This window comes from Mesocricetus auratus, unplaced genomic scaffold (genome assembly GCF_017639785.1).
Source record: "Mesocricetus auratus isolate SY011 unplaced genomic scaffold, BCM_Maur_2.0 Super-Scaffold_100008, whole genome shotgun sequence".
In the NCBI taxonomy this organism is placed as follows: Eukaryota; Metazoa; Chordata; class Mammalia; order Rodentia; family Cricetidae; genus Mesocricetus; species Mesocricetus auratus.
Window position 1 is genome coordinate 23518276 of NW_024429192.1, and position 9626 is coordinate 23527901.

Sequence of the window (9626 nt, forward strand, 5' to 3'; positions counted from 1 at the left end):
TTAATTTACAATAATGAAGTTTAGGCAAATAATATGCCATGGTCATCGCAAAGAACACTGGTTAGAGCATGACCAGCTATGGAAGTAGGGTCCACCCAGAATTATTTTAAAAAGGCAAAGTAAGAGTGAACCATGGAATTCAAGCCATATCCTGCAGAATTGTTGATGCAGCTAAATATCATAATCTGTCATGAAGATAGAATTCTATAACTTGGGGTATTTGGAAGATGGCACTTCTTTCCAGTAAGATAAGGCTATGTAGAAATACATAGATTAGTAGTTATGGGTTAATAATTAAAAAGAGCTAGCCAGTAAGAGGCTTGAGCCATTGGCCAAAGAGATTCTAATTAAAATCGGCTGTGGGTCCAGGTGGAATAGAAACTTCTAGCTACAATCTTGTAGTCTTGTACATGGCTACAAAGCAGTTTGATCAAATCCAGACCAAATCTCTTTTGCCAATTCTTCCAGATCTACCCCACCACTTTTTCTACCCAAATTTGTGTCCTCTATTTTTCAGCCCTCTGAGTACAATTGGTGCTGCCCTTATGCACATTGACACTGGATCATCTTTTCGAGTATAAGCAACCTACCACTTGCCAAATCCCTAAAGAAAACTGATCTTCCACACTTCAGCAGCTAGCAACGGATGGTTTCACTAATTTAGGAACCAGGATTCATGAACTCTTCTGCCTTCTTTGCTGGTGTTTGACTGTCTTCACCCTGAGCAAGTTCTGTGTGTCCAATCACAGGCACTAAGAGATCATGTGTACAACACTTTAATCATGTCTAGAAAAACTGTTTCCCACCAGTCCTCCCAAACCTGTGGCTTTTAAAATGTGCCTTCCCCCTTCTTGTAAAATGTTCCATGAACCTTCAGGAAAAGGAGGGTGATATAGATGTCTCAGTTTTGGCTGAGCAATTGACAGGTATAAGTCTCTATATTATCCACCATCCCTGAATAAATAAGACTCTCTGGTGAGGGTTGGAACTTCACTGTTTTGTGCACATAAAGATAATGACAAATACCAGGTGTCATGCATAATTTACCCAACCTAGTATCTTCCTGGTACTTCATTTTTTCTTTATTTTTTCTTTAGACTTATTTATTTGCTTGTTTCTCAATCTCTATCCACTTTTAAATATGTTTTTGTAAGGAAATAATTTGAGTATGTCTGGTTTTGTTGATGATTGAATGAGTTATAAAACATAATACTAACAAGTGTGGGAAGATATATATTATTTTCAGTGTCTTCAAACACCAAATTAATCATAGCACTTCCTTTGGTTGTTCCAAGAGCCAAGTTCACTGACATAATGCAACACATTTCTGTGCCCTGTCAGCATTGGTCTGTAGGATGACTTGTTGATTCAATAACCTGCATATGTCCTGAATTGTTCTTTACACACATTGAAAATGAATCATATCGTTGATTAAAAACAAAGATATATAAAAGAAATAGAATGAATAAGTATACATAGGAAGATCATATAAAATATGAGTTAGCCCAAACTGAAAAATATATTAGTTTATATTTTAGAAAAAAAGAGAGTATTTTAATTGACTTAAATGGAACACCTAATTGTCTTCAAGTAATTGAAGAAACCATATTCCAATTTGTAAGTAAAGTATAAATGCCAATGTTAGGAAAGGAAAATGAGGGAAAGATGTAAGGAGAAGACTTCACAGCAAGAGGATGGATGAGAAGGCAATGATGGAAGATTAGAAAATAAAATGATGGATGGTAGGGAAATTAAAAATTATGAGGTAATATTTTCTGAAAATATGGAGTCTGGAAGCCCCTTAGAACCTGAAGCCCCATGATAGCTAGCAGTATCATTCCGTTTTCAAAGTCAGAAGACTTGAAACCCAAGACTAGCCATTGTCTAATTTTAGGCTGAAGATGAGAAAGAGTCAGTGTCCCAGTCAAGACCGTTAAAGAGTTGAGATATCATGTCACTCAAGGGAGGATCTTTCTCTTGATCTACTCAAACATTTGGGTAGGAACATTATGGAAACCATACCTGGAAAGAGGTATTCATTCATTAATTCATCTATTTATTTATTGTTTATTATTTGTTTCTAACTTAGGATTTTGCTTAACAAATGTGCTGACAGTGGAGTGTTATTTTCACTATAAATATACCCTAGCTGCGTGTTATAAATACAAATTTCTTATCCTGTAATTACTTTTCTTGGCAAAGGTGTGGACCAAGAATGACCCCTCGACAACATCAGAGGGCACTCTGATTTAGTAAATAGTCTATGAATTTTTAAATATTCGTCCTGTCTAAAAACACCTTTACAGCATCATTTTAATCAAAGTCATAGTGTCATAGGCAAGGCAAACTCTAAACAAAATTAACTACCACAGTGTTGTGAAAGTAAAATATGAATTATTTTTTCTCTTTCTTAGCATCTTTGCAAGTTTCTTGAATCCTTAATTTTAACAACCATTCAGTAAATATGTCCACTATGTATAATGAGTTACCAGGAAGTTGTTTTTTGCAAATTAGTATTGTTATTTGTAATACTATTTATATGAATGTTTCTTTGCTCTTCTGAACAAATTATCTGGCGTATAATCAACAGTTCCCTTTGTCTTCATTCAAAATACTGTAGTGTAACTACTGAGTGTCATTAGTAAGGTAATTGTAATCAAATGTTTAGTGAACTCTAGGAACTCCAAGACCATTTTCAAATATGTGAAAGAGCAAATGAATTAATAATTATAATTATTTCAACCTCATGAATTTAAAATTAGAGATAATCTTAAACACTTAATATAGTGTAAAAGTGAGAATAGTCACACAAAATTACTCCTATTATTTTGATCACTATTTTATCTTTTTGTAAGTAGGAACCAATCAAAATAGACTAGCAGTAAAAATTAAGTCTTTTTGTTCTTAAGACTGTCTAAATTCAAACCCAGCTTCTCATTCATTAGTCAAAATAGAATTATACTTTGGAATAATCTGATTGGGGAAGACACCAAAATGTAATGTTATCTGAACAACAAGATTGCATCTTCAAACAGATACTAATACACTTTATAGAGAAAGAATTTCTTAGTAATGGACACCAAATGCAACATATATCTTGTAATGATGCATTTACTCTCATATTAGAGACTGAGTTGCTTAGCCAAGTCTGACTCTAGAGTGGAGTATTGTATCATAGGAGAAAGTATAAAACTCTTAGGATGATGTTGGGTAGGAGCTCTTTAGACTGACCTTTTCCTAAGTTGATGATGTTCTCATTAGCAGCAACTCTGCTGGTTTCCCTCAATAAAATATAGCATCCTGCTGTTAATGCAATTTCCAGTTTTTTTGATTTAATGACACAATTATATTAATGTTATTTTTCTGAAGGGATTAGGATTTTAAGAAAAAGATTTAAGAAAATTTTATAAACCTTTTTATGTCTCCAACACCTAGTTATATTTTTGGAATTTGTTTATTAAAAATGATATAAGGTTTACAAAATGACTGATGATACCCAAGTTTTGTTTAATACAATTTACGAACAGTGATTAAGCTTTCAATTAGAAATATAATGATAAAGGTCTTTTCTTCTTAATATAATCTGTAGAATTGACAATTGAGTTTTGTTTTTACCCTGAAAACATTCACCACTTTTTTTCCAGTTGAAGTAATTTTCTTCCTAATTGAATTGAATACTGCTTTTGCAGGAGTCTTGTCATTAAATAATACTTTCTGAAAGAAAATAGCTCATCATTATGAGGAAAGCAGGGACTCTGAAATCTGGCAGAACTGTGTTTTAATTTTGACTTTACTACTTACTAGATACGTGACCTTGAACATGTTATAGTCTCTCCTGGAACTGACTTAGCTTTCTGATCTGATTAAGGCATAAGTGGAAAATTAGATAATGTATATAAATCACATAGCTCTCCATAACTGTTGCTAAAGCTTGGGTTCTTTCACCGAGGAGTCTCATGATTTAATGAGGGAACATGAGAGACTCTCATTGAGTCTTTCACCTTGGCTTGTGGGATATTTAAATATGGGATTTAATTTTTATGTAGGAGGTTTCTCAGTATGTTTATCCCAACTATGACTCAAATGTATTTATAGGATACTTTTAATTCTACTAAGCAATTTGTTATGAGAAAAATTAAGCAAAAGCATAAGATGCAATATAAATACCAAGAACAAAGGAACATTGGGGTCATCTTAAATGATTTCAGAATCATGAGGACATTAACAGCCATACACACATACTCTCTCATGATAAAACAGCATAATTTCCCATGTCCAGTCTCCATATTCTTTCCATTGTCATAGATGATTCTCCCAACATACTTGCACACACACACACACACACACACACACACACACACACTTTTCATTGGCCAAGGAGAACCCAATGACATGACAGATCATTGATTGTTAAGCAATTGTTTGAGTTTCCTACATGTTACATACCAGTAGAGATTTGTTGTTCATTACAGGAAGAACAGTGGCTATGCTGACTGAAAAAAAATGAGTGTTATGTAGGGTATAGTACAGCAAAGAAACTTTTTTATGACTTATCACAAGAACTCTTCCAAATTTTTCAGAAGTAGTAAGATCCAGACTTTATTTTATTTTATAGAAAGTAAGGATGCCTAAAAATTTCTCTTGTGGAGGTTTCATATTAATTTAGTTTCTTATACTAAATATGACATATTGCCACTATGTTAAAATGGATTTCTTCTTTGTACACACACACACACACACACACACACACATATATATATATAATATTAAGTAGTAAGTTCATCCTTCAATATGTAGATACTTGGAATTAAAATATGTGTTGTGTTTGGACAAAAATATTGTAAGAACTTAAAATTTCTGAACCATCTTTAAAGATAGTACTTTTGCTTGTAATTTTGCTACACATTCAGAAATTCACAAATAATTCTATATGCAGTTTCCAGATTTACAATACACTACCAGCATTCACATTGGACCAGAGGAAGAGTCTTTTGCCCCTCCCCTCCCCCGTGGCTTCCCATTAGGTGTGAGGAAAAAGGAGATGAAAACAACCAGAAATTCCCTATCTTAACCATAAGGAATCATTTTAATTTTTAAATATTATTTATTTTTAATGTTTTAAGTTTAAATAGAATTCCATCACTTTCCCTCCTCCCTTTGCTTTCAGCCTCTCTCTCAAATAAAAGAAAGCTATCAACTTGACAGTAGAGTGTGGCTCCAAAGGACGCTGTAACGATAAGCGACACACACTTACTGAAAGTAAAACTAAGTATTTATTGTAGAAATTACTCACAAGATACCAAACAAGTAACCCAGATGAGCCAAGTAGTTTTCCGCTGCCGAACCGAAAGCCGAACTCCGGGAAAGAGAGCGAGACTTCCTGTGTGCTGTCTTTTATGCCTTTCCCCGTAACGCCCCCTAGCCATGCCCAAAAGTGGGCCTGGCTAGTGATGTAGTTCACCACCTAAGTACGTATACGTCTTTATGTCCGGCCTTATATGTCTTTAGTCATGCCTAAAGTGGGTATGGTTAGCGGTGTGGTAAACCGCCCTTTTATTACCTCATCTGTATGCGCCTCTAGTAAGTCACATGTTTAATGGCGGCATACAGACTTCCTCCCACAGTGGAGGACACTGGAGGATTTGCTGGAAGTTGATAGCGTCCTTTTCTTTGGTTATTAGTATTACATATATAAATAAAAAATCATATTCAGAATACAGCTTTCCCTTAGCTGTTATAATTTTTCCCTTTTTAAATTTAAATTAGAAACAAGCTTCTTATACAAGTCAGTCACAGTTCCTCTCCCTCCCTTCCTACCCTGCCCCCATGGACACCCCATCCCATCCCATCCCTTTCTGCTCAACAGGGAGGTTGAGGCCTTCAATGGCGGGTACTCATACTCTGTAATATTATTTGGAGCAGGGCCCAGACCCTCCCCTTTACATCTAGGCTGAGAGAGTATCCCTTCACGTGGAGTAGGCTCCTGAAGTCCATTAGTGCATTAGGAGTAAATATTGATACCCTGCCAGAGGCCCCATAGATTAACCAGATCACCAAACTGACATCCTCGTTTAGGGGTTCTGGAATAGTCCTATGCTGTTTTCCCAGATATGAGCCATTTTGATTTTTTAATTTGATTTTTTTATTTAAATTAGAAACAAGCTTGCTCATATGTCGATCTCTGCTCCTTTTCTCTCCCCTCCAACCCGCCATCCACAACCCCACGCCCAATACCCCCCTGTTCCCTAGGGATGGTGAGGCCATACATGGGGTGATCCCCAAAGTCTGTCATCATATCATATGCCGGCAGGGCCTAGCTCTCCCCTCCCATGTGTCCAGGATGAGAGAGAATCCCTCCACATGGAATGTGCTCCCAAAGTCCATTGGAACACTAGAGATAAATACTGATCTACTGCCAGAGGTTCCATAGATTTCCCAGACCTCCTCATTGACACCGATCTTCAGGGTGTCTGGATCAGTTGCATGCTAGCCTCCCAGCGAACAGTCTGGGGTCCATGAGCATCCCCCTTGTTCAGGTCACCTGTTTCTGTGAGTTTCACCGTCCTGGTCTTGACCCCTTGGCTCATCACTCCTCCAATTCTGCAACTGGGTTCTAGGAGTTCAGTTCAATGTTCACATATGGGTGTCTTCCTCTGCTTCCATCAGCCACTGGATGAAGTCTCTAGGATGGCATGTAAGGAAGTCATCACTTTTATTATCAGGGAAAGACATTTAAGGTAGCCTCTCTACTATTGCTTAGTTTGCCAGTTGGTGTCATCATTGTAGATCTCTGGAAATCTCCTAGTGCTAGATCTCTCCTCAAACCTATAATGGCTCCCTCTGTTATGGTATCTATCATCATGTTCTCCTCTATTCTTCCCCAGACTCAACCTTCCTGCTTCCCCACTTCATCCTCTACCCTCCTCTTCTCCCCCTCTGTTTCTCACAGGTTCCTCTCCCCTCCCCCCATTCCCTTCTCCAGGGTGTTATGCATGTCTGACTTAGGGTAATTCCTGTTACGAAGCCTCTCTGGTGGTTTGGATTGTAGGGTAGAAATCCCCTGCTCCATGTCTAAATTCCATATATGAATGAGTACATGATTTGTGTGTGTGTGTCTGGGTTACCTCACTCAGGATGGTTTCTTCTATTGCTGTCGAGTTGCCTGCGAATTTCAAGATTCCATTGTTTTTTTCCCACAGACTAGTCCTCCATTGTGTAAATGTACCATATTTTCTCTATCCATTCTTCAGTTGAGGGGCACCTAGATTGTTTCCATGTTCTGGCTATTACAAATAAAGCTGCTATGAACATAGTGGAACAAATGTGCTTGTTGTATGAATATGCATCTATTCACTATCTGCCTAAGAGTGGAATTGCTGGATCTTGAGGTAGACTGGTTTCCATTTTCCAGGGAAACTACCATACTGATTTCCAAAGTGGCTATTCAAGTTGGCACTCCCATCAGCAGTGGAGGAGTGATCTCCTTTTGCCACATCCTCTCCAGCATAAATTGTCATTGGTGTTTTTGATTTTAACCATTCTGACAGAAGTAAGATGGTATCTCAGTGTTGTTTTGCTTTGCATTTCCCTGATGGCTAAGCCTGTTGAGTACTTTATTAAGTGTCTCTCTGCCATTTTATAATCCTCTATTGAGAATTCTCTATTTAGTTCTGTACCCCAATTTTAGTTGAATTATCTGTTGTTTTGGTGACTAGCTTCTTGATTTCATTGTACTTATTGGCGATCAGCCCTCTGTCAGTTGTGGGGTTAGTGAATATATTTCCCATTCTGTAGGCTACCTTCTTGTCTTGTTAACTGTGTCCTTTGCCTTACAGAAGCTTCTTAGTTTCAGGAGGTCCCATTTATTAACTGTTAATCTCAGTGTCCGTGCTACTGGTGTTGTGTTTAGGAGGCAATCTCCTATACCATTTCTTTCAAGGGTACTTCCCACTATCTCTTCTAAGAAGTGTGGATGTATTTATGTCGAGGTCTTTGACCCATTTGAACTTAAGTTTTGTGCTTGGCGATAGACATGGATTGATTTGCAGTCTTTTACATGTGAGCATCCATTTATGCCAGCAACATTTGTTGAAGATGCTTTCTTTTTTCCAGTGTATAGTTTTAGCATCTTTGTCAAAATTTAGGTGATCATAGGTGTGTGGGTTAATATCAGTGTTTTCAATTTGATTCCATTTGTCTGTCTATTTTTGTGCAAATAGAAAGCTCTTTTCAGGACTAAAGCTCTATAATAATGCTTGAAGTCAGGGATGATGATGCTTCTGGAAGTTTCTTTGTTGTACAGGATAGTTTTGGCTATCCTGGGTCTTTGTTTTTTCATATAAAGTTGATTATTGCTCTTTCAAGGCCTGTGAAGAATTGTGGCAGTATTTTTATGGTTATTACATTGGATATGTAGATTGCTTTTGTCAAGATTGACATTTTTACTATGTTGATCCTACCTATTCAAGAGCATGGGAGATCTTCCATTTTCTAGTATATCTTTTTAGTTTCTTTTTTTAAAGACTCAAAGTTCTTGCTGTACAGGTCTTTCACTTGTTTGGTTAGTGTTACACCAAATATTTTATGTTGTTTGTGGCAATTGTAAAGGGTGATGTTGCACTGAATGCTTTCTCAGTCCATTTATCACCTGTATATAGTAAGGTTAATGATTTTTTTAGTTAATCTTGTAGCCTGCCACTTTTCTGAAAGTATTTATCATCTTTAGGAGTTCCCTGGTAGAGTTTTTCAGGTCACTTATGTAAACTATCATGTCATATACAAATAGTGAAAGTTTGACTTCTGCCTTTGCAATTCGTGTCTTCTTGATCCCCTTTTCTTGTCTTATAGCTGTCGCTATTGTTACTGTACAACGTTGAGGAGGTATGGAAAGAGTGGACAGTCTTATTCTGTCCCTGATTTTAGAGGGATTGAGTTGAGTTTCTCCCCATTTAGTTTGATACTGGATGTTAGCTTAATGTATATTGCTTTTATTATTTTCAGATATGTTCCTGTTATCCCTGATCTCTCCAGAACCTTTATCATGAAGGGATTTTGAAAATTGTCAAAGGCTTTTTGAGCACCTAGTGAGATTATCATGTGGTTTTTCTTTTTCAGTTTTTTATATGGTGAATTACATTGATAGATTTTCTTTTTTTCCCTCTTCCTTCTTTTTATTTAAGTTAGAAACAAGCTGTTTTCACACGCCAATACCAGCTCCCTCTCCCTCCTCTCCACCCACATTCTCCCAGCAGGTCCCCAGTCCCCCATCCAGTCTCCACTCAGATCCTCAGAAAGGGTGAGGCCCTCCATGGTGGATCTCCAGAGTCTGTCATTTCATCCAAGGCAGGGCCTAGGCCCTCCAACATGAGTCCAGGCTGAGAGAGCATCCCTAATTGTGGCATTGGCACTATGTCTATTTGTACCCCAGGCATAAATACTACCCAAGGCCCCTTAGATTACAGAGACCTCCTCACTGACACTCACATTCAAGGGATCTGGGTCATTCCTATGCTATCCACACAGCCATCAATATGGGGTCTAAGAGCTCCCCCATGTTCAGGTTAACTGTTTCTGTGGGTTAAACCAGCCTAGTCTTAACTCCTTTGTTCATCAGTTCTCTCTTTCTG